Below are 26,061 nucleotides of genomic sequence, written 5' to 3'. Positions count from 1 at the left end.
CAACTTTTAGGGGTGAAATGGTTCTGGAAAGATTTTGTAGAGGAGGTGAAGTTTTTTCTCATTGTCAAAGGATTATTAGGAGTTTGCCAGATTGTTCAAGAGTGATTCATGCACAGGTGTTGAGATGTGAAATAGCATGATATCTTCAGAGACCCTCAGTAGTGACACTTTGATTTTAGATTGATTAGAAATGTAAGAATGCTGAAAACATCACTTTGGAAGAAATGTTGAGGAAAACATTGGTATATAAGTTTGACTTCTATTTTAGGCTGGAGCTGTGGGAAATGACCATGCTTGTGAGTGGTGGAAAAGGCAAAGAGTGGAAGGAAATTTTGGTGATTGCTGTAGCTAAGGAGAAAGCTTCCTGCAGTGCTTTACTTTTGATGTGGTAGAAGACATTTAGGAGCTTAGATAAAGCTGTAGAGATGTTAATCATGATTGTGGCATTTTTTCAGTAATTGAGATGACTTGGATGTCCCATTAGACCATCAAAAATTCCCTAACAGCAGATTTAGATGCAGCAACTCTCCTTAGTCATGGAATTTTGTAGCAAAATGTGTTCCCCATGTTCCAGAACCTTCAATAGCATGCGTTGAGCCATTTGAGGGTTGTCACCTGAGAAAAGCAGCAGCTAGAAGAGTGCCAAGATGATCGGGTAGCAGTGTTGTAGACTGGAATCTGGTGTGACTGCTTTTGCTCACTCTTAAAGCACCCTCTCTCAATTCATGGTGGCTTGATCCATGCACACGCAAACCTGGTATTTTTTTCATAAATTAATGAAGGTAGAAAATAGCACCAAGAAGAAAAGAACCTAAATTGTATAGGCTAGGTGGATGTTGCTAGGAAGATAATTTCATAAATTTTATAACCTTAGATCTATTCTGATGATGAACCTAAACCATCTCTCTTTTGCCGCTGAAATCCTTTTCTTTTGTTCAGCATTCTCCTTATCAAAAATTTGAATACCAAAGAGCTGTTTCTAAATGAAATGACCTCAACTTTCCTCCGCCTGGGGCAGGAAATTGTTTTCTGTAGAAGGATCTCATTTTGATTTCTTTGTTGTGATTGCCGCAAAGATGGTGTTGAGGTGGGGACTTCACTTTCTTTTTTAAGGAAGTTTGTTGTGTTGTATTTTTAAATAGTTATTGTACTGTTTCACTGATGATAAAGGGAAATCTTGTTGAGATGAATGTTGGAGGGACTGCTTTTGTTTTTATCTGCATTGGAATTCCGTGGTAGCAGATGATGCTTGTTATAGGTACTTGGGAACTGGAAATCTTTGATTTTCAGTGTAATGGTGTTTATATAATGGTATGTGTCCTAAGTTGCTGTTATAAAACTTCTCCAGAATTATAATCTTAAAGCTTCTAGGCTATTAAGAGAACTCAAGCAAATTTTAATGAGATATAACTCACAGTCACTCAAATTAGGCCCTAGCCTATTGTAAAGTAGGGACTCTTGAGCAGTCATGGTGTGCCCAAGTATTTTCATGTTACTTGCCTTTTATCCCTTCCCTTGGTTGTGGGTTGGTTGACCCATGAGTTAGATTCTGCCAGGATGGTCTGGATTAGTAGTAAACATTAAAAAATTTTGGAATGGCAGTCAGAGGGAGTTTGCATTGTGGCTTACATTTCTGTTTTAATATACCTACTCACATGCTGTTTTGCATTTGCTTGGCTGTTTACTGAGGAATGGGTTTTTTTTTCTTTTTTAACAGACATTTCTGAGTCATTAAAAAAAATTTTTTTTAACAAAGAGTAAGTTCATTGTTTGAAATATGACCTATAATTTAAGGTCATAGTTCACCAGTGAACCCAGAACTTTACTTACTGTCTTTCTTAAAAGACTCTTGGTTGAGTGCTTAAGTAAATAGTATTCATCTTCCCCAGGCTAATAAGGTAAACTAAATGTCTTAACTTTCCAAATATTTTCCTTTTGTTTGTTTTCATTCAGTTTTCTACCTTTTCCTTCTGCTCTACCCTTAGATTTGACTTTATTTAAACTTTTCCCCTTGGTTCATGAATTTTTTTTTTTTTCCCTTTTACAAATTAGATAGAGAATACTGCTATAGAAAACTGTTTTTTAGCTATAAAGGTGCTTATATGCTCAAAAGCTTTGAATATAGGGAACTTGTGACTGTTGGCCTACAGGAGACTGACTTGAGAGTCGGTGTACTTTGTTAGTGGTCTGCAGGTTTTAGCAATTTTATTGATCTTCTCAAAGAACTGACTTTTGGTTTCATTATTTTTCTGTACTTTTTTTTTTTTTTTTGTTCTCAATTTCAGTGATTTCTGTTTCTACCTTTGTGATTCCCTTCCTTCTATTTGCTTTGGGTTTAATTTGTTCTTTTTTTCTTTACGGTGGAAGCTTAAATGATTTGAGAGCTTTTTTCTTTTCTAATATAAGAATGTCATGCTGTACAGCTCCTCTAAGTACTACTTAAGCTATGTCCCGTACATTTTGATATGTTGAGTTTAACTGATTTTGTTTTCTAATGTTTTCTAATTTTCCTTTTGGTCCATGGGTTATTTAGAAGTGCTTTTTATTTCAAATATTTGTGGATTTTCCTTTCTGTTACTGATTTCTAAGTTACTTCCTTTGTGATCAGAGAATATTGTTAGGTATAATTTCAATTCTTTTAAATTTGTTGAGGTTTGTTTTATGGCCAGAATATAGGCTGTGTTAGTGAATGTTTCATATGCACTTCAAACAAATATGAAGTCTACTCTTATAGATCAAGTGTTGTGTAAATGGCAATCAGATCAAGTTGGGTGATGGTATTATTCATGCCTTCTATATCCTTATGGATTTTTGTCTACCCCTTTTATAGATAATTGAAAGAAGAATGCTGAGTCTACAACTATAACCTATGTCTGTTTTTCCTTTCAGTTTCTTCGATTTTTGTTGTCAGGTGAATGCGTCTTTAGGGTCGTTAAATATCTTCGTGGTGATTAACTCCTTTATCATTATGTGATGGTTTTATCTCCATTAATATTCCTTCTGAAGTCTACTTTGATATTAATGTAGCCTCTCTGGCTTTCTTGCGATTAGAGTTTTCATGGTATGTCTTTGTCTATTGTTTTACTTTTAACTTATGTCTTTGTATTTAAAGTGAATTTTTTGTAGAAAGCATATGTCTGGGTCTTGTGTTTTTATTGAGTTTGCTGATCTCTGCTTTTTAATTATGATGTTTAGGCAGTTTACATTTAATGTAATTTATATGATTATATTTAAATATATCATCTTGCTAGTTGTGTTCTGTTTGTTCCATCTGATCTTTGTTCCCCCTTTTTCTGTTTTTATTCCTGCTTTTAGATTGAGTGTTTTTATTATTCCATTTTATCTCCATTATTGGTTTATTAGCTGTACTTCTTTTTAAAAAAATTACTGGTAGCCCTGAGGTTTACAATATACTTTATAGTCTACCTATGCTTCTTTTAAAACAAGTTAGTAGGAGCCTTAGGGTTTACAATATACAGTATAGTCTATCTTCAAATAATATTATACCACTTCACATAGAGTGTAAGATCCTTACAACACAGTAGACGTCCAGTTTTTTCCTCTCATTCTGTGATGTTGTCATAGATTTAACAATTACATATTTTATTAACTCCTACTTTTGCTTTAGACAGTAATTTTTTAGAGTGATTGAAAATATGGTAAAAGTTCTTTTATATTCCATTTTTACCATTTTTGGAGCTCTTAACTTCTTTGTGTAGATGCCTGGTGTCATATTCTTGCTCGAGAAACTTCCTTTACCTTTTTTTGTAGTGCAACTGTGTTTACATTGAATTATTTCTGCTCCTTGTCTGAAAAAGCCATGATTTTGCTTTCATTTTTGAAAGATATTTTGCTGATGATAGAACCTGGTTGGCAGATTTGGTTTTTTGTTTTGGTACTTTCAAGATGTCATATCATTATCTTCTGGATTGCATAAATTCTGATGAGTAGTCTGCTAAAATTTTTATTGTTTTTTCTTTTCAATATAATATCTTTTTCCTCTGAGTATAGTATCCTTTTTCCTCTGGCTGACTTGTAAGATTTTCTCTTTACTTTGTCTTTTAGCAGTGTGTTAGTTAGGGTTCTCTAGGGAAACAGAATCAATGAGAGGTGTCTCTGATTATCAAATTGTAAAAGTGATTCACGCAACTGTGGGTATGCATGAGTCCAAATTCTGTAGAGCAGTCAACAAACTGTCAACTCCAAGGAAGATGTCCAATGAACTCCTCAGGAAATGAACTGGCAACTTCGACGAACTCCTCAGGCAATGAACTGGGATCTTCGACGAATGTGTTCTCTGAACTCCTCAGGAAACGAACTAGCAACTTTGACGAACTCCTCAGGAAATGCTTCACTGGGCAGCTGAAGAAGAAGTGAAGGTCTTCTATCTGTCTTGCTTATAACTCTTCAACTGATTAATTGAATTAAATCCAGCCAATTGCATTCTCTCTTTGTGGAAGGCACACCCTTTGGAGAGTCATCAATCACAGCTGCAGTCAGTTGACTGATGATCCAGTAAACCAGCCTGTTGGTTTATTAACCAGCCTCAGACGTCCTCACAGCAATTGTTAGGCCAGTGTTTGCTTGACCAGACAGCTGGGTCACCTGGCCAAGTTGACACATGAACCTAACCATCACAAGCAGTTTAGCTGTGAAGTTTGTAGGTATGTGTTCTTCATTCGTTATTTATATTTATTCTGCTTAGGGTTTGTTGAGCTTCTTGGATCTGTGGTTTGATGACTCTTTACTTTTGGAAAATTCTCAGTCATTTTTCTCTTCAGATATCTTTCCAACCTCATTCATTCTCTCTCTCTCTCTCTCTCTCTCTCTCTCTCTCCCCACCCCTCTCCCTCCCTCCCCCCCCTCTCCCTCTCTCCCTCCCTCTCTCCCTGCTTGCCTGCCTGCCTCCCTCCCTCCCCCTTTTGGGACTCCAATTACATAACTGCGATATCATTTAATCACATCTCACAGCTTGTAGATGTTCTTTACTGGGTGCCCCCCTCCCCCTTTTTTCTACTTTTGTGTTTTAATTTGGTTGTTTTCTAGTGGCATATCTTCAAGTTCATTAATTCCATTATTTAAGTGGCTGTGTTGTGTTCCAATGAACCTGTCAAAGGAAATTTTCATCTCTGATACTTTTTAAAAAAATTTATAGCATTTTCATTTGATGCTAACATATTTCACCTTTCTGTTGAAATTTCCCATCTTTTCATTAATATGGATGCTTATCTTTTCTACTAAATCTTTTAACATTGATCATTATTATTTTCAGTTTCCTGGTAGTTCCAATATCTGGGTCATCTTAGTTTGTTCCTGTTGATTGCTTTGTCTCTTGACATGGGTTCCCCTCGTCCCTGCTTTTTTGGCATGTCTTATAATTTTTGATTGACTGCTGAACATGATGTGTAGAATAATGGAGACTGAGATGGACATTAACTATTGATGTTGAGACTACTATTATTAGTGGATAAAAAACGAAAAGGGAGGAGTCAAATTTGTGCACATTTAATATTTGTGACCTGTTAAAGGATTTGGAGCATGCTTTTATTATTTTCAGTTATTGTAAAATTTTGTGTATCTCTTATCTTATTTTCCTTTTATAGTATCCCTCAGGGATACTTCATCTGGATCTTCGCCTTGTAGTTGCCAACTCTAATTTCTGCCCCCACTATATCTGAAGCTCTCTCTCAGTTATATCGTCTCTCACATCAGATAACATTTGTTATCAGGTTTGTCTTTCTCACTAGACTGATTTTTGTAGGTGCTGTATCTTTTTCATATTTGGGTCTGTAGGTTCTTCTAACTACATTTTAGATTGAAGTCTAATTTAATTCTAATTGAATTGAAATTATTTAATGATTTTTATTCCTTAGTCAGAAATTCTATGACCAGATTGTGGGGAAGTTGTCTTCACTTTTCCAGTCAAGTGTGATACATCTAAAAAATGCACTGCGGTGAGAATTGAAGGCTGAATATTTAGGAAGTAGCTTTTACAGTTAGGATATGTATTTTCTCTACTAGTATTCTATTTGTGCTTTGTCTCCCTGCCTTGCTCATAAGATTTTGGGAGGGAATGGCTACCTTCTGCTTCTCAAACTGTCCTTTAGTGTCTCGCATAATGCAGAGCACAAGATGTGCAGCAAATATTTCTTGACCAGATTTGACTCTTTTAAAGAGTTTGGGGGTAAGTTACTAATAGCTTTATTTTTTTCTGTTTACTCCTTAAATCTTTGATATATTTGAGCTGCAAATCTATGGTGTAATCTGTTAATGTTTTAATTACTCTGAAACCAAGTATGAGCTGCTAATGGTCAGAACTAAGTTGGGGCAATGGGAATGGAGAAAATATTGGGTTTAAAGAAACATTTTTTTAAATTGTACTGAAGATTATTTATTCAGCTTGTACAAGAATACTAATTTACGTGACTGTTGGAAAAACTAAAAAGTACAAAGAGACAAATGGCTAAAGTCTTAGAAATATACATACACTATTAAAAAGTGTATGTTTTGGTAATCATTTCTTTGAACAACTTTTCTGGAGAGAGAGGCTGGAAGAGTTTGATTTCATATCAAAACATCTTCTTTACACCTTGGTAATAGAACATTGCTTAATAGAAAGCATACCTCCATGGGAATGTGGTTGAAAGAATTCCTGCTGACAAAGGAAATCTGCCAAAACATCTCACACATAATCTTAGAGACCACTAATGTCAGCTTTTTTTCATAGGCTCTCTGCAGTTTTTCATGCCTCTCATGAATAGTGGCCAAACTTAGGTTCAGTTGCAAATTCCTGTTTCTTTTTTCCCTTATCCTTTTTTAAGAAAATTTTTATTATGGAGATTTTCAAACATACACAAAAGTGGAGAGACTAATACAACAAATCCTTATGCCATTCTTGTTTTATCTGTCGTATCTCAGTTTTTTTCCTTTGAGTATTTAGAAGTAAATCCCAGGCAACTCATCATTTATGTGTAAATATTTTAGGGTGTAAATCTACTGGATATGGACTTTAAAGAAAACGACAGTATTATCATAGCCAACAAAGTTAACCCTAATTCCTTAATATTATTCAGTATCATCTCTATTTCAGTTTTCCTCAATTTTCTCTAAAAATGGCTTTTTATAATTGTTTATAAAATTGAATAGGTCCATATAATGCTTTTGATTTATACATCTCTTAAGTCTCTTTTACTCTGTAATAATTCATCCTCCATATAGATAGATAGATAGATACCAACACACACACACTTTTGTTGAAGAAACTGGAAAACTAGGTCATTTCCCACATTCTGGATTTTGTATTCTTGTGGTATCATGTAATATGTTCCCCCTCATTACTGGTAAACAGGTAGTTCGATTTGGCAGCTTGACCATTTTTATTATCATTCATATTTTCAGAAGATACATCATGTTTGGTTGTCCCACTTTGTATACTAAGACTGATTGGTGGGTTTAGGTTGGTGATAGCCCGCCCATTCAGTCAAGTTTTGTTTTGCCCATTTTACCAATAAAATCTATGGGGTGACCAAACTGCAGTTATCCAGATTTCTGTCCATCCTTCATTTAATGGTTTTAACATTCCTTGAGGTATGTTGATCCTTGTTGCCTGAATCATTTGTTTCACTATTGTTACATTTTAAGAAGACTGAGAAAATTTTAAAAATGGAATGTATGTTTTTGATTAAAAACTTTAAAAATTGGGAATAAAGTTTCAGGTGTCTGGAAAATTCATTTATGCAAAGTTCCTTTTTCTGTAATTATGTTAGAAAAGAATGTTTGAAAGTTCTGTATAGGTAAATTAAATACCCCTTTCTTTGTTTCTGAATGAGTTGTCGTTAGAAGATTTGATGGGACAAGATTTTTTTTATGCACTATTAGTGAGATATAATTACATAACATGCAATCATTCAAACAGTATAATCAGTTGTTCACAGTAATTGTTGTACAGTAGTGCTTTCATCACCACAAGCTTTGAACATTTTCATTACTCCAAAAAATAAAATAAAAATTAAAATAAAAAAGAACATCCAAAACATCCCAGTCCCCTCCTCCCATTGTTCATTTACTTTTTAAAATACAGTTTAATTGAGATACATTCACACGCCCTATAGTCATCCACAGTGTACAATCATTTATTCACAGCACCATCATACAGTTGTGTGTTCATCACCAGAATCAATTTTTGAACCCTTTCCTTACTCCAAAAATAAAAATAAAAGCAAAAAAGAACACCTAAATCTTTCCATCCCCTCCATCCCACCCTATTCGTTATCTAATTTTTGTCCCCATTTTTCCACTCATCTGTCCATATACTGGATAAAGGAAGTGCGGGCCAGAAGGTTTTCATAGTCACACAGTCACACTGTGCAATCTGCATAGTTATACAGTTGTCTTCAAGAATCAAGGTCACTGGGTTGCAGTTTGACAGCTTCAGGTATTTCCCTCTAGCCATTCCAACACACCAAAAACTAAAAAGTGATATCTATATAACGCATAGGAATACCATCTCCACAGTGACCTCCCAACTCCATTTGAAATCTCTCAGCCACTGAAACCTTATTTTGTTTCATCTCTCTTCCCCCTTTTGGTCAAGAAGAGCCTCTTAATCCCGTAGTACTGGGTCCAGGCTCATCTCCAGGAGTTACTTCCCGCGTTGCCAGGGGAATTTATTTACACCCCTGAGTGTCATGTTATGGGACAAGATTTTGAGCTAGAGTCATGCTTCTGAAATATCACACATTTGTTAAATGTTTTTATATATGTTAGGGTTTGCTCCTTTGACCAAGGGTTATAAAGTTCTGAGGTTACTTTGTTTGGGGATCATGGTAAAGGTTCAACTTGAATCCAGATAGGTCATTTATTTTCAATTACTGCTATGGCTGCATATTTCTCCTTTAACCCTACATGGCTCTTGTGTAAGTATCAGTAGTAATATTTAGTTTTGTGTAGAATTTCTTATATGCCAGGCTGTTCTTTGTGATTTAAATGCATTGATTTATTTAATCCTCACATGATTGTCTGTCATCCCCGCTTTACAGATGAGGAAACCAAGGCACAGAGAGGTTAAGTGATTAGCCCTTGTTGATATAGCTAATAAATGGCAAAGGCTAGTATTTGGACCCAGGCAGTTTGATTGCAGAATCTGTGCTCTTAACAGAAAGAAGGAATGGACTATGCGGTGTAGCCAGTGTCTACTGCTAGAAAAATATCTCAAAGGTATACTGTCCTAGTAGCCACAAAGGAGAATCTATTTATATTAGCATATACATAATCTTCATATATATATGAATTTTGTTTGTGTGTGTGTGTGCAGACACACAGCATGCCCACATGGGGGAGCAAATGTGTAGGGTTTTCCCTTTAGGAAGGCCCTTCTTAGGCTAAACCGTTTTGAACCTCTTAACTTCACTTTAGGCTTGGGAGAGGGGAAAACAGACTCTGGCGTATCATCTGGGATAGGGGGAACCTATAAGGTCAGAGCGGGCAAAGGTCAACAAAGGAAATCTAACAGACAGCTTAAGGTCACAGTCAGATTCACCCAGGATACTACTCTAGCCCTGGCCTTTGAATCCTGTTTGCCTTGAATTTAAAGCTGCTTGTTCTCTAAATAGCCAGCCAGATAGATCTTAACTATGTAATTTCAGGCTTATTTTTGGAGCAGAAAGCTATATAGCTAATACCCAGCACCATATAAACAGTATTTCACGTTTTCCAATTCATAATAAATAGCAGCTGTAGTCTCTTGATTATAGAACCAAGAGTCTGGAGGCATTGTAGAGAATATTTTGTTCCAAGTTATCTCTGCTGCTGCTTTGCTTCGTGACTTTTTTTTAAAATTGGAAGTAATGTGCTCATTACACACTGTTGAATAATTCTGTTCCCTTCTTTTTACTTTAGCAAGCGAATTTATTGTTTCTACCAAATGTTGACTGAGATGGGAATAAGGAATAATTTGAGTTGTGTGTTTTCTCATAAATAGTCACTACCTTTCTCTACATTTTTAGACTTAAATTGTGCTTGTTTTGTATTGGTCTGATAAAGGTTAATCTGTGTAGATAAGGAAATGACTAGATCCTCAAGAATCAGAATGTAGTGGTAACCATCTGATGGTTTGAACAGTTGGATATCCTTGATAGGGATGAGTTAGAGAAAAATGATGAGTTAGAGAGGAGCTGAATGAGATGGTTGATCTGTTGTCTTTTAATCTGTGTTTGAAGCTTCAAGCAGTGTGTGCCAGTGGTAAAATTTATCAGGAAAGTCTTCAAAGGATTGATTCTTTAGGTACAATGTGAGGATAGGCTTAAAGACAACATATTTCTTAATTTTAATTATTTTATTTGTAGAATCAAATATACAAACTGTATATGATGTTGGTATTCACTATTGCATAGTTAATTTTCCCCAGGTATAGAGAATTGCTCTAGTACATAACACAGAAGTTTATCCCTTCTGACAGAAACATTTCCTGAATCATCTTTCTGACTTCTCTGTAGCCTTTCCTTTTTTAGTTTTGACTGAAGAAAAATTGGATTTATTTTCCCTGTATATAAAAAAAAAATCAGCTTTCTTATTCACCTGGAGAATAGAGAACTCTGTAGAATAGGATGTTCCCTATTTATTAATTTTTTATTAAAGTTTTTGCCAAAGGATATATTTCTTGGAATTTTTTTTCTCTTGATATATAGTATTATATATACTGGGGTCTTTTGGGGTTATAGAATTATAGTATTTTAGAGCATAGGATTCTTAGGAAATGATCATGAAAATCTTAGGGCAAACTCCCTCATTTTATAGTTGAATAAACAGAGTCAATTCTTTGTAGTTTCATTGGTGACAGTGTTGCATGTCTTCTTGTGTTCTTTGCTGAGTAAGGTGGCCAGCTCTTCAGAGATGATAAACCATTAAAGAAGAGGGATAAATTTGAGAAATAGCTGGATTTGATGTAATAGAAATTCAAGATGAGTATTATCTTGGGTGTATACTAACACAGTTCTAGGGGATTCATTGAAGACAAGCTAAACATGAGCTGTGCTTGTGTGGATTTTTTTCTCTGATTTGGGTCAGTTCTAATATGGCGTCAAACTACAAACTACAAGATTTGGTCTCTTATATCTTATATAAGTGGACCTTTGCCTTGACCCCACTCCGGCGAGTAGGCTGTCACAGCCGAATAGTAGAGCTGGTTTCACTTGGTGTGCATTACTTTGAGCCACAGCAGTTGCATACATGAAGAAAGTTTGAGATTTCTTTCTGTGAAGTTATCAATGTTTGAATAAGTGTATTTTTTATTGACCACCTCATAAGCTCTTTTTCTTGGTTCTCTTAGTTTTCAAGTGGTTTCTTAAGGCCTTTCAAGGTAAATGGTCACATCATATATAAATAATAATTTTGTGTATCTCTTTCCAGTTTATATATCTCATAGTTTTCTCCCATGTTCTCTAGAATGTTCAGAGCAATGCCAGTAGATTCTTTGCCTCACTCCTGACTTCTTAATGGGAGTGCCTTTGACATTTCACCATGAGATTTGACTTTGTGTTTCAGACGAATATTTGTAAAGGTTGATACTCCTTTAACCTGATAAAGTATCTTAGTTCAGCTTTTGAGTTTTGCAAATGAAGGATGATATAGAACATAGAAGGTTCAGGAAAGAGCAGAAAATATATGGATTTTAAAATAATACCTGAGTGGAGAGGTTAGAAATTGGGGATATTTGTCCTAGAGAAGAAAAAACTGTGGGATGAGATCATGATCCTTAGGTATAGGTAGGGTCTGTGCTGGCAAATTAAAGCTGCCAGGCCATCTTCGAGAATTAGAAAACAATCAGTCTATTTTTTCCCCCGCTGGTAAACTTTTTATTGAACAGTAACCCGCACAGAAAAGTGCACAATATTTTTATTTTAAATGATTTGTGTGTGTGTATGTGTGTTTCTCTGTGTTTCTCCTTGTGTATCTCCCTGTCCCCAATGTAGCAATAGCTAAAATAACATTTGTTTTCTTCAGGGCATTGCAGACATCAACTTAGAAAAAAAGTAGATCCATTAACAGAACTTTTGAGTGATGGGACCCTTATAATAGATCCAGAACCCACTCCTGCCCTTCTTCTGTATAGCCAGTAAAGCCCTGAGCTGATTGGTAGATTTGTGTGTTGCCATGGGCCCTCCTCCAGGCTAATTTCTCTAGAGCTGATTTATGTTCAGAGTCCTCCTAAATGGTGAAAGTTGAATCAACTCCCCAGGTTTCTTGATCTTCATGTCCAGTTTTTGATTATCCTGTATGCTTTGTGAAATTGATTCTTTACATTTTCATTAGTACAGCTCTTAATTGTTTAAGCATAGGTTTTTTTTTGAATGCAATTTTATTGAGGTATATTTACACACCAAATAATCCATCCAAAGTTATATAATCAGTGGCCCACAGTATCATCATATAGTTCTGCATTCATCATCATAGTCAATTTTAGAACCTTTTCATTGCTCCAAGAAAAAAAATAAAAAGAACACCCAAAACTTCACATACCCCTCAACACCCCCCCTTTATTTGTTTATTTTTTGTCTTTATTTTATTACTCATCTGCCCATACACTAGCTAAAGGGAGTTGTCAGTCACAAAATTTTCACAGTCATACAGTTACATGATAAAAGCTGTATAGTTATACAGTCATCATCAAGTATCAAGTCTACTGGATTGTAGTTCACCAGGCTCAGATATTTTTTTCTAGCTTTTCTAATGCACTAGAAACTAAAAAGGAATATCTATGTAATGCATAAGAATAACCTTCAGAATGACTTCTCGACTCTATTTGAAATCTCTTAGCCACTGAAACTTTATTTTGTCTCAGTGTCTTGTGGACAAGAAGGCATTCTAAATCCCAGGATGCCAGGGCCAGACTCATGCCTGGAAGTCATGTCCCACGTTGTCAGGGAGACTTACACCCCTGGGAGTCATGTTCCACGAAGAGGGGAGGGTAGTGAGTTTATTTGCAGAATTGACTTAGAGGGGCCATATCTGAGCAACAAAAGAGGTTCTCTGGGGGTGACTCTTAGGCATAATTATAAGTAGGCTTAGCTTCTCCTTTGCAGAAATAAGTTTTTTAAGGGCAGACCCAAGATCAAGGGCTTGACTTATTAAATTGGAAGTCCCTAATGCTTTCAAGAATACCAGAAATTCCTGAGGTGGGGAAGTTTGATATTTCCACATTTTCCCCAGTCCCTCAAAAGGAATTTGCAAATACTTTTTTTAATTTTCTGCCCCAGATACTCTGGGATGTATTGGGGTATTACATTAACCTGTACAGAATAGCAAGATCTCATTCCCTATTCTAGGTTCCATGTAATTAGTTTAAATAAACTGAGATAGTTTGCTACAGAAAATATAAATTGTACCAAATAAATGTCTCTTCCTTTGTATTACACAGTAGTTGAAGTTTTAAACTACAGTCAATGTGATCCATTATCCTGTATTCTGATTTACCTTAGTCCTAACCAGGTCCTTTTCATTCATATTACCAGTCGAAGTCTGATCTCTTTTTCAGCTTCTTTAACGGTTGCTTTATGGAGTAGTGCTGACTTTCAGAGCTAAGTTTAGGTCTTTGATGATTTTTTTTTAAGATTTGTTTTTAAAATTATTATTCTGCAGCTATTTTGTGCTTTGATCTAATCTTCCCTACTAGATTATATGTCTTCATCTCCCTTCTTAAGTCACAGATCTTTATATCATTTTGGTCTTCTTACTCCCTGTTTGAAACACTCAGAATTTAGCTCCTCCCTTTCAATTGGCCTGGATATTTACATACTTTAATCAAGGTAATCTGCAGCATATTTTTCCAGTTAGAGTTGCTGTGTGATGTGACATTTATAATACATGCTGAAGATTACTGAACTTGAGAATTTAGGTATTCCAGTGTCGTTCACTGAGCAGATGTTTATAGAGTACCTTTTCTTTGCCAGGCACTGAATTGGGTACTGGGAATATAATGGTTAAAGAGTCCTGTCTGTAATGGCAAAGCAGGTACTGAAGAGTGAATTTGGAGCTGAGAGGCAATAAATTGATAACTGGCACAAGAGCCAAGAATACATACGATACAATTTCATTTTTATAACGTACGGAATAAAGGCACAACTAATCTTTTAGAAATCAGGCTAAAGAGGGAGTAGTGATAAGAAAGAAGTGTGGATGGGGCTTTCATAGTGCTTGTAAGGTTCTATTTCTGGTTGTGGATGATGGTTACTTGGGTGTGTTCAATTTTTGAAAAGCTGTACTTTTTTTTTTTTAATTCAATTTTACTGAGATATATTCACATACCATGTAGTCATACAAAGTGTACATTCGGTTGTTCACAGTACCATTATATAGTTTTGCATTTATCACCAAAATTAATTTTTGAACATTTTCATTACCACACACACTGAAATAATAAGAATAAAAATTAAAGTGAAAAAGAACAATTGAAGTAAAAAAGAACACTGGGTGTTTTTGTTTTTGTTTTGTTTTGTTTTGTTTTGCCCCCATTTTTCTACTCATCCATCCATACACTGGACAAAGGGGAGTGTGGTCCATATGGCTTTCCCAATCACATTGTCACCCCTCATAAGCTACATTTTTATACAATCATGAAGAGCCATACTTTTTAATGTGTGTAAAAGTTAAATTATGGTATAGTCTGGTTCAAACTGTAAAAACTTGAAAACAGGATTCAGTCTAGAATAGGGACAATACAAAATAATCCAGTGTATCTCAAGTTTTCTCTTTAAAAACCTGTTAGAGGATTGTCTAATTTAATGTACCAATAAAAAGAGATATCTAATTCATTCAACAAAAATATTAATTGCCAAACTACCTTCCTTTTCATTTGGGATCAAATTGTTAATTCTGAGGCCTTCTATAGAGTGACTTGTACTTCCTTTTATTGCCATTCTTCTCACCAAGTAGTTTAACAGCAGTTTCTAAGCTTTTTATGGCCTTCCACATACTGCTTTGTTCTTGGGCTAAATAAAATATCATTGTTCTCTTCTGTAAGCATTATCTTTGCTTTTATTGTTATCACCACATATCCTTCTCCTTGTAGCAGCTGACAAATCACCATATTCCTTTTTTCTTGGATAAAGGATTTAGAATCCCATGATAATGGGAACCATAAGTTTCAGGAACCTGGTGGTGATAGAAGAATCTTAGTGATGTGGCTTGTAGAAGCTAAAAGCAGAAGCAGCACAGTATCCTGGTTTGTTCAGGAGTAGGTAACTCTTAGGGCAGAATCTAAGTTGTCCACTAAGTTAGGGGTTGAACATGGATCTAAATGGATGTGGAATCTAGATAGGAGTCACATTCTTGGTTGGCAAAGGTAGGTTGCTAGAAGAAACTCTGGCATTAGATGTGGATAGAATTTAGAGTGAATTTTGAAGTGGTGCTGGCTGTATAAAGCCCAACTGTTGTTAAATTAAAATGAATAATAGTAGTAGACTTTGAATTACCTACTTTGATGTTCAGAGCTTGAGATGTCCACATATATAGGATATGAGATTGTTTTTGTGATTTGAATGGCTAGTAGTACTCTTATATCTAAAGAGGATTTAGTCAGGGCAAGAGTTACTGAAAACATTAACACAGAAGACTGAGAAACTAGAGTGGTTCCCCTATAAAAGTTGTTTCCTTGTATGTTTTGATCCTTAAGTCATTTATGAATGGAGGGAAGAAAGTAGTCTGAGTGGTGAAACTAGCCAATGGGCCATTCTTTTGTATATTCAATCCTTGTATGCACCCAACCAATATATGTGTACTTAGTATATGCTAGGCCCTATCTGAGGTATTGGGAATCCAAAAGTGAATCTGATGCAGGCCCTTGGTCCTTGGAAGGGTAATCATTTAGTGTTCCTCTGTTTGAGGGCTGCCTTTATTATACTTGTCTGTGACATCCAGCTTTGTCACGAACTCCTTTAGGGATTCTGTTGAGCCCTTAACAACTGATACTTGAATTTCATATCCAGGCTAATGAGAGTGTTTCCTGACTGTGATTTACTTCATTTCTTTACCAGCCTGGGCTGGTATGCCATAATGAGTTTTGTTGGCAAATTTAGCATCTTGAGGAAAGGATGTCTGTGATCAAGTGTATGAATCTTATTCTAATGTATATATTCCAGAGTGGTGGTTTGGAAAATTTGCATCTTCCAAACTGGTCATTTGTGTCTCTAGAAAAATCTTAAATCACACTCCTGTAGCTGGTTCTCAGTGCTTGAGCTCATGATGGAAGGGAGCATTGGAATGTGTAATATAAATATAATGTAGTGTAAGTGGGTGATGATTTATATTAAGAGCTTAAGTTTATATTTTAAAATAGTTGTCTTTTGATCTGGGAATTAATACTATTTACCAGGCAAACTAAGAGGCATTTCTCCTTGGTTCTCTTGCTCATTCTGGGGATGAGCCAGAATCATGCCCCTTAAAGCAGCACCACATGCCAATCCAAAAATTTGTGGAGTGGTACTCCTAGGTAAGTAATTACTTAGGTATTAAAAGTCAGTAGGTTTCACAGTTGAGACATAAGGAAAAAAAAAAGGAAATATAGAATGTAAGCTTTGTATCAGTGTTGAATCTCTTGTAGTTCCTAGCTGCATTTAATGGGATTGCATAAAAGAATGTTCTTGTTCATGGGAATTGTATATGTGAATTATACTGTTTGTTCAAGGATGTGTGCAGCTAGCTCTCATATGATCAGAAGACAGAGCAATAGATGATGGATGATAGATAGGGAGGGAGGGAAAGAAACAGCGGTGTGACAGCATGTTAAAGTTGGTGGATTGGGGTATTGGGGGAGGGGGAATCAGGGTATGCTGGAGTTCTGTGTATGGGGTTTGTATTGTTTTTGCAACTGTTCCTATAACTTCAAATTTATTTCAAAATAAAATTAAAAAAAAAGTCAGTAGGTTTAACAGTTTGTTGTTTGCTAATATTATTAAAAATAGGTGACCATGTTTATGCAAATTTGTAAGCAAATTAAATAGGTCACACAGAATATAGATAGTATTGCTAGATTTTTAGTTGATGAGCTTTAAATTTAATTTGCCTATGGTGGCATCTTCAGTGTTCTGCTTAGTGCCTGACATTTCTCTATGGTTGTGCTTTTAAGATAGTACAGCCAGATTTCCTATTAAAAATTCTTAAGTCCTAAGGAAAGTGCAGGATGTGTTGAACAGCTTTTAGGAAGCTGAAGAGACTTTGGGAATCCAACAGGGTGCAGCATCCTCCTGGGTTTGCAGCAGGTGATTTGTTGTGAAATGTAGAAGTTTCAGGATTTCATCATAAAGCCTGAACAGAATGAATTTTGTGTCAGATTCAGATTTGTCTTTTCTTTAAGCAAAGGAAAAAAAAACAGTTTTGAGGAGGCAAAGTGGAGTTGTTGAATTTGAGGGGGAAAGCCCATCTTTTCAGTGCTAGGAATGCTGCATATTTAGTTAAGGTTTTCACCTTGTAGAGAGTAAGTCAAGCTGCCTCTTCTTTTCCTGTAGAATAGAGTGCTGAGCCAGGTGACATGAGTGTGTGGTTTTTCTTTTATTATTTATCCCAAAGTAAAAAGAAACAAAACTCTTCTCTGCTGAGTATTTTCTATGATTCTGTTAATGTGTTTACTTTGTTTTCTGCTGTCTTGGATAGCGATCAGATTTTGTTCCTCACCATAAATTGCTGTAAAACAATTTTGTTTAACAGTTCAAGATTCAAATGAAAGGCCTTATGAATGTAGATAAAGAGTTTAAAGAGAATTACTTGGAGTTGTATGCCTCAAGATTTTATCAGTATTTACTTATGAATTACTTGTATGAAATATTTCACACATATGCACACACGCCCATAGTATGTAATCTTACCTGAAGAGTCCATCAATCTTCTCTGAAATGTGCTATGTGGTTCTCTTAAATGATAGTTTTATCAAGCCATCGTGTAGGGCTTTGAAGACTAGTTTCTATCCCCCACCCCCCAAGTTATTAGTTATCCTTCTCTCACTGTCTCAGTGGCCTCCATTCCTCCTCCCCATCTACTTTCTTTAACCAAGTGTTAGATAACACAATCTATTGGGGTAATGCAAGGAAATACAGATTTACAGCTGAGCTGCAGCAAATGAGGGAGCTTTTAAACTGTGATTCCAGGGCCCTACCTTAGACCCTTTAAACCAGAATGTATTGGAGATGGGGGTGGATTTTTTTTAAAACCACCTCAGCTATTGCCTAGACTGTTTCTCCAGGAGGCCAGTGTCACATTATAATGCCTCTTACTGGTCAGATATCAGTATCACCTCAAAGTCACCATGTCTATAACTAGAGTCATTATCTTACTCCACGAAACCCACTCTTCCATTGACCTTTCTCCATCGCCTTAATGGTTCTAATAATATCTTCCTGCTCCTCAGGCTAGAAAATTTTGAGTTCTTTTTGTACTTTGTTCTCCCTCTTACTGCAGAATAGAATAGAGTTATTGGATCTTTATAAATTCTGTTTCATCTTCATGGCTGCTGATCTTGTCCATGTCCTTATTTTGTTACACTTCTGGACTGTTATAATTAATCCATAGAAAATCCTTTAAATCTCTGTGAACTCCAGTCCTTCTCATTTTAGCTATTTTCATTTGCCTACAAGGTCACTTGATGTGGTGCTAAGAGAGCGAATTGGAATCCAGGAAATCTGTCTAATACTTGTACTTTGGAATAATTGGGAGCCTTTGGGTCAGTCATCTGACAACTCTGACCCTCAGTTTCATTAGCTTAAGATGAACGGGTTGAATTGCATGAGACCTAAGATCCTCTCCTCACCGTGATTCAGTCTTCACTGTTCCTTCAAAGTTAGTCTGTCTAAAATAGAACCCTTCCATCTTCTCTCCCAAAATGTGCCTTTTTCTAATACCCCCATGTCTGTTGCTAGTACCAGCATTCTACCATCTTAGCCACATGAAATAATGTTTGTCCTTTTCTCAGAAATCTACAGTGAACAGCTCCCTGTTATATAAAAGATCCAACTCAAACTGCCTACTTGGGCACATGGCACCCTCTAATCTCTCACTTATCGCCAGCCCGAAACTTCACCCAGCTTTTGCTGATTTTCTTTGATCTGGTTGGTCACGCCTTGTGCATGTTGAGTGTTTATAGAAAACATTTCTTTAATTGAATTACTTTTTTTTTTTTTTTTTCCTTATCCCGATCCCCTTATTATTTATTTATTTTTGTCTTTATTAGTCATCTGCCCATACACTGGATAAAGGAATTGTCAGTCACAACAGTTTTTACAATCACACAATACAAGCTACATAGTTATACAATTTCATCAAGAATCAAGTCTACTGGATTACAGTTCAAGAGTTTCAGGTATTTCCTTTTAGCTAAAGAATTATTATTATTATTATTATTTTTTTTTTTGACATTCTTTTTTTTTTTTTTTAATCATCATTTTATTGAGATATATTCACATACCACGCAGTCATACAAAACAAATTGTACTTTCGATTGTTTACAGTACCATTACATAGTTGTACATTCATCACCTAAATCAATCCCTGACACCTTCATTAGCACACACACAAAAATAACAAGAATAATAATTAGAGTGAAAAAGAGCAATTGAAGTAAAAAAGAACACTAGGTACCTTTGTCTGTTTGTTTGCTTCCCCTACTTTTCTACACATCGATCCATAAACTAGACAAAGTGGAGTTTGGTCTTTATGGCATTCCCAATCCCACTGTCACCCCTCATAAGCTACATTTTTATACAACTGTCTTCGAGATTCATGGGTTCTGGGTTGTAGTTTAATAGTTTCAGGTATCCACCACCAGCTACCCCAATTCTTTAGAACCTAAAAAAGGTTGTCTAAAGTGTGCGTAAGAGTGCCCACCAGAGTGATCTCTCGGCTCGTTTTGGAATCTCTCTGCCACTGAAGCTTATTTCATTTCCTTTCACATCCCCCTTTTGGTCAAGAAGATGTTCTCCATCCCACGATGCCGGGTCTACATTCCTCCCCGGGAGTCATATTCCACGTTGCCAGGGAGATTCACTTCCCTGGGTGTCTGATCCCACGTAGGGGGGAGGGCAGTGATTTCACCTTTCAAGTTGGCTTAGCCAGAGAGAGAGGGCCACATCTGAGCAACAAAGAGGCATTCAGGAGGAGACTCTTAGGCACAAATACAGGGAGGCCTAGCCTCTCCTTTGCAGCAACCGTCTTCCCAAGGGTGAAACCTATGGTAGAGGGCTCAACCCATCAAACCACCAGTCCCCTATGTCTGTGGTCATGTTAGCAACCATGGAGGTGGGGTAGGCGAATACCCCTGCATTCTCCACAGGCTCCTCAAGGGGGCACTACATCGTTTTTTTTTTTTTTTTTTTCCTTGTTTGTCTTTTTTCTTTTTTTTTTTTAACTTTCCCTTCTTTTTTCAAATCAACTGTATGAAAAAAAAAGTTAAAAAGAAAACAAACATACAATAAAAGAACATTTCAAAGAGACCATAGCAAGGGAGTAAGAAAAAGACAACTAACCTAAGATAACTGCTTAACTTCCAACATGTTCCTACTTTACCCCAAGAAAGTTACATACTATAGCAACATTTCAGTGAACTTGTTCCTACTACATCCATCAGAAATTAACAGACCATAGTCATTTCTGGGCATCCCCCGAACGTTAAATAGCTTATCTGTTCTTCTTGGATTATTGTTCCCCCTTCCTTAATTGCTCTCTACTGCTAGATCCCCTACATTCTACATTATAAACCATTTGTTTTACATTTTTCAAAGTTCACATTAGTGGTAGCATATAATATTTCTCTTTTTGTGCCTGGCTTATTTCGCTCAGCATTATGTCTTCAAGGTTCATCCATGTTGTCATATGTTTCACCAGATCGTTCTTTCTTACTGCCGCGTAGTATTCCATCGTGTGTATATACCACATTTTATTTATCCACTCATCTGTTGATGGACATTTGGGTTGTTTCCATCTCTTGGCAATTGTGAATAATGCTGCTATGAACATTGGCGTGCAGATATCTGTTCGTGTCACTGCTTTCCGATCTTCCGGGTATATCCCGAGAAGTGCAATCGCTGGATCGAATGGTAGCTCTATCTCTAGTTTTCTAAGGAACTGCCAGACTGACTTCCAGAGTGGCTGAACCATTATACAGTCCCACCAACAATGAATAAGAGTTCCAATTTCTCCACATCCCCTCCAGCATTTGTAGTTTCCTGTTTGTTTAATGGCAGCCATTCTAACCGGTGTTAGATGGTATCTCATTGTGGTCTTAATTTGCATCTCTCTAATAGCTAGTGAAGCTGAACATTTTTTCATGTGTTTCTTGGCCATTTGTATTTCCTCTTCAGAGAACTGTCTTTTCATATCTTTTGCCCATTTTATAATTGGGCTGTCTGTACTATTGTCATTGAGTAGTAGGATTTCTTTGTATATGCAAGATATCAGTCTTTTGTCAGATACATGGTTTCCAAAAATTTTTTCCCATTGAGTTGGCTGCCTCTTTACCTTTTTGAGAAATTCCTTTGAGGTGCAGAAACTTCTAAGCTTGAGGAGTTGCCATTTATCTATTTTCTCTTTTGTTGCTTGTGCTTTGGGTGTAAAGTCTAGGAAGTGGCCTCCTAATACAAGGTCTTGAAGATGTTTTCCTACATTATCTTCTAGGAGTTTAATGGTACTTTCTTTTATATTGAGATCTTTGGTCCATTTTGAGTTAATTTTTGTGTAGGGGGTGAGGTAGGGGTCCTCTTTCATTCTTTTGGATATGGATATCCAACTCTCCCAGCCCCATTTGTTGAAAAGACCATTATGGCTCAGTTCGGTGACTTTGGGGGCCTTATCAAAGATCAGTCGGCCATAGATCTGAGGGTCTATCTCTGAATTCTCAATTCGATTCCATTGATCTATATGTCTATCTTTGTGCCAGTACCATGCTGTTTTGGCAACTGTGGCTTTATAATAAGCTTCAAAGTCAGGGAGTGTAAGTCCTCCCACTTCGTTTTTCTTTTTTAAAGTGTCTTTAGCAATTCGAGGCATCTTCCCTTTCCAAATAAATTTGATAACTAGCTTTTCCAAGTCTGCAAAGTAGGTTGTTGGAATTTTGATTGGGATTGCATTGAATCTGTAGATGAGTTTGGGTAGAATTGACATCTTAATGACATTTAGCCTTCCTATCCATGAACATGGAATATTTTTCCATCTTTTAAGGTCCCCTTCTATTTCTTTTAGTAGAGTTATGTAGTTTTCTTTGTATAGGTCTTTTACATCTTTGGTTAAGTTTATTCCTAGGTACTTGATTTTTTTAGTTGCTATTGAAAATGGTATCTTTTTCTTGAGTGTCTCTTCAGTTTGTTCATTTCTAGCATATAGAAACATTACTGACTTATGTGCATTAATCTTGTATCCCGCTACTTTGCTAAATTTGTTTATTAGCTCTAGTAGGTGTATCGTTGATTTCTCAGGGTTTTCTAGATATAAGATCATATCATCTGCAAACAATGACAGTTTTACTTCTTCTTTTCCAATTTGGATGCCTTTTATTTCTTTGTCTTGCCGGATTGCCCTGGCTAGCACTTCCAGCACAATGTTAAATAACAGTGGTGACAGTGGGCATCCTTGTCTTGTTCCTGATCTTAGAGGGAAGGCTTTCAGTCTCTCACCATTGAGTACTATGCTGGCTGTGGGTTTTTCATATATGCTCTTTATCATGTTGAGGAAGTTTCCTTCAATTCCTACCTTTTGAAGTGTTTTTATCAAAAACGGATGTTGGATTTTGTCAAATGCTTTTTCAGCATCTATTGAGATGATCAATTGATTTTTCCCTTTCGAGTTTTTAATGTGTTGTAATACATTGATTGTTTTTCTTATGTTGAACCATCCTTGCATGCCTGGAATGAACCCCACTTGGTCATGGTGTATGATTTTTTTAATGTGTCTTTGGATTCGATTTGCAAGTATTTTGTTGAGGATTTTTGCATCTATATTCATTAGGGAGATTGGCCGGTAGTTTTCCTTTTTTGTAGCATCTTTGCCTGGTTTTGGTATTAGATTGATGTTAGCTTCATAAAATGAATTAGGTAGTGTTCCATTTTTTTCAATGTTTTGAAAGAGTTTGAGTAAGATTGGTGTCAGTTCTTTCTGGAAAGTTTGGTAGAATTCCCCTGTGAAGCCATCTGGCCCTGGGCATTTATTTGTGGTAAGATTTTTGATGACTGATTGGATCTCTTTGCTTGTGATGGGTTGGTTGAGGTCTTCTATTTCTTCTCTGGTCAGTCTAGGTTGTTCATATGTTTCCAGGAAATTGTCCATTTCTTCTACATTATCCAGTTTGTTGCCATACAGTTGTTCATAATATCCTCTTATAATTTTTTAAATTTCTTCAGGATCTGCAGTTATGTCACCTTTTTCATTCATTATTTTGTTTATATGGGTCTTCTCTCTTTTTGATTTTGTCAGTCTAGCTAGGGGCTTGTCAATCTTGTTGATCTTCTCAAAGAACCAACTTTTGGTGATATTTATCCTTTCTATTGTTTTTTTGTTCTCTATGTCATTTATTTCTGCTTTAATCCTTGTTATTTCTTTTCTTGTACTTGGTTTAGGATTGGTTTGCTGTTCATTTTCTAGCTTCTTCAGTTGATCCATTAGTTCTTTGATTTTGGCTCTTTCTTCCTTTTTAATATATGCGTTTAGTGCTATAAATTTCCCCCTTAGCACTGCTTTTGCTGCATCCCATAGGTTTTGGTATGTTGTGTTCTCATTTTCATTCGTTTCTATATATTTAGCAATTTCTCTTGCTATTTCTTCTTTAACCCACTGATTGTTTAGGAGTGTGTTGTTTAACCTCCAGGTATTTGTGAATTTTCTAAGTCTCTGATGGTTATTGACTTCTAATTGTATTCCATTGTGGTCAGAGAATGTGCTTTGAATAATTTCAATCTTTTTAAATTTATTGAGGCTTGTTTTATGTCCCAGCATATGATCTATTCTGGAGAAAGTTCCGTGAGCACTAGAAAAGTATGTGTATCCTGGTGATTTGGGATGTAATGTCCTGTAGATGTCTGTTAAATCTAATTCATTTATCAGATTGTTTAGGTTTTCAATTTCCTTATTGGTCTTCTGTCTGGTTGATCTATCTATAGGAGAGAGTGATGTGTTGAAGTCTCCCACAATTATTGTGGAAACATCAATTGCTTCCTTTAGTTTTGCCAAAGTTTCTCTCATGTATTTTGTGGGACCTTGATTGGGTGCATAGACATTTACGATTGTTATTTCTTCTTGCTGAATTGCCCCTTTTATTAGTATGTAGTGGCCTTCTTTGTCTCTCAAAACATCCCTGCATTTGAAGTCTATTTTATCTGAGATTAATATTGCTACACCTGCTTTCTTTTGGCTGTAGCTTGCATGAAATATTTTTTTCCATCCTTTCACTTTCAGTTTCTTTGTGTCCCTGTGTCTAAGATGAGTCTCTTGTATGCAACATATTGATGGTTCATTTTTTTTGATCCATTCTGCGAATCTATATCTTTTAATTGGGGAGTTTAATCCATTTACATTCAACGTTAAAACCGTGAAGGCATTTCTTGAATCGGCCATCTTATCCTTTGGATTATGTTTGCCATATTTTTCCCTCTCTCTATTAATATCCTTTATTGTACCCATACCGAATCTCTTTAGTACTGAACCTTTCTCCAAGTCTCTCTGTCCTGTCTTTGTTTCTCTGTCTGTAGGGCTCCCTTTAGTATCTCCAGTAGGGCAGGTCTCTTGTTAGCAAATTCTCTCAGCATTTCTTTGTCTGTGAAAAATTTAAGCTCTCCCTCAAATTTGAAGGAGAGCTTTGCTGGATAAAGTATTCTTGGCTGGAAATTCCTCTCACTCAGAATTTTAAATATATCGTGCCACTGCCTTCTCGCCTCCATGGTGGCTGCTGAGTAGTCACTACTTAGTCTTATGCTGTTTCCTTTGTATGTGGTGAATTGCTTTTCTCTTGCTGCTTTCAGAACTTGCTCCTTCTCTTCTATGTTTGACAGTGTGATCAGTATATGTCTCGGAGTGGGTTTTTTTGGATTTATTCTATTTGGAGTTCGCTGAGCATTTATGATTTGTGTATTTATGTTGTTTAGAAGATTTGGGAAGTTTTCCCCAACAATTTCTTTGAATACTCTTCCTAGACCTTTACCCTTTTCTTCCCCTTCTGGGACACCAATGAGTCTTATATTCGGACGTTTCATATTATCTATCATATCCCTGAGGTCCATTTCGAGTTTTTCAATTTTTTTCCCCATTCTTTCTTTTATGTTTTCATTTTCCATTCTGTCATCTTCCAGGTCACTGATTCGTTGTTCAACTTCCTCTAGTCTTGTACTATGAGTGTCCAGAATCTTTTTAATTTGGTCAACAGTTTCTTTAATTTCCATAAGATCATCCATTTTTTTATTTAGTCTTGCAATGTCTTCTTTATGCTCTTCTAGGGTCTTCTTGATTTCCTTCATATCCCGTACTAGGGTCTCATTGTTCATCTTTAGTTCTTTGAGTAGCTGCTCTAGGTGTGTCTCTTCTGGTCTTTTGATTTGGGTGCTTGGGCTTGGGTTATCCATATCGTCTGGTTTTTTCATATGCTTTATAATTTTCTGTTGTTTTTGGCCTCGTGGCATTTGCTGACCTTGATAGGGTTCTTTTAGGGTTTGTAGACCAGTTGAAGTCCTTATCTCTAATTTATCAGATCTACAGCTTCGTGGAGTACACTTTCTCTAAGTAACCAGCAGGTGGCGTCCACGAGCCACCTGTTCTCCACAAGCCAGATCTCCCCTGCTTAGCCTTTTTGGTGAGTGGGGGAGTGAGTCTTGTGGGGCCCAATTGGTGTCCCAAGCTTGCGTGTGTAGTTGGTGTTGCCTGCCCTGTATGTGGGGCGTGTTTCTGGGCAGTCGGGTAGGGGGGGTGGCCCTAACAATCAAATCTCCCTGATGATCCTAGAGTTTTAAAGCTACTGCAATAGTCTAATCCTTCAGTTCAGTCCTGCCACAGTTTGTCTCTGCCACTGACCCACAAGTCTTTGGTATTGGCGTATGGCTCCTGAGA

The 26,061-nt window shown here is 36.4% G+C and overlaps 1 protein-coding gene across 3 annotated transcripts in view; it reads left to right on the top strand.

The window, feature by feature from the left end:
- CHD6 (chromodomain helicase DNA binding protein 6) overlaps window positions 1–26,061 on the top strand; it is a 293,252-nt gene that overhangs the window by 17,278 nt on the left and 249,913 nt on the right. The window lies entirely within an intron of this gene.

The sequence above is a fragment of the Choloepus didactylus genome, chromosome 19, assembly GCF_015220235.1.
Source record: "Choloepus didactylus isolate mChoDid1 chromosome 19, mChoDid1.pri, whole genome shotgun sequence".
Taxonomy (NCBI): domain Eukaryota; kingdom Metazoa; phylum Chordata; class Mammalia; order Pilosa; family Megalonychidae; genus Choloepus; species Choloepus didactylus.
Note: the sequence above shows the minus strand (reverse complement) of the source record. Positions and strands in the feature narration are given on the sequence as shown.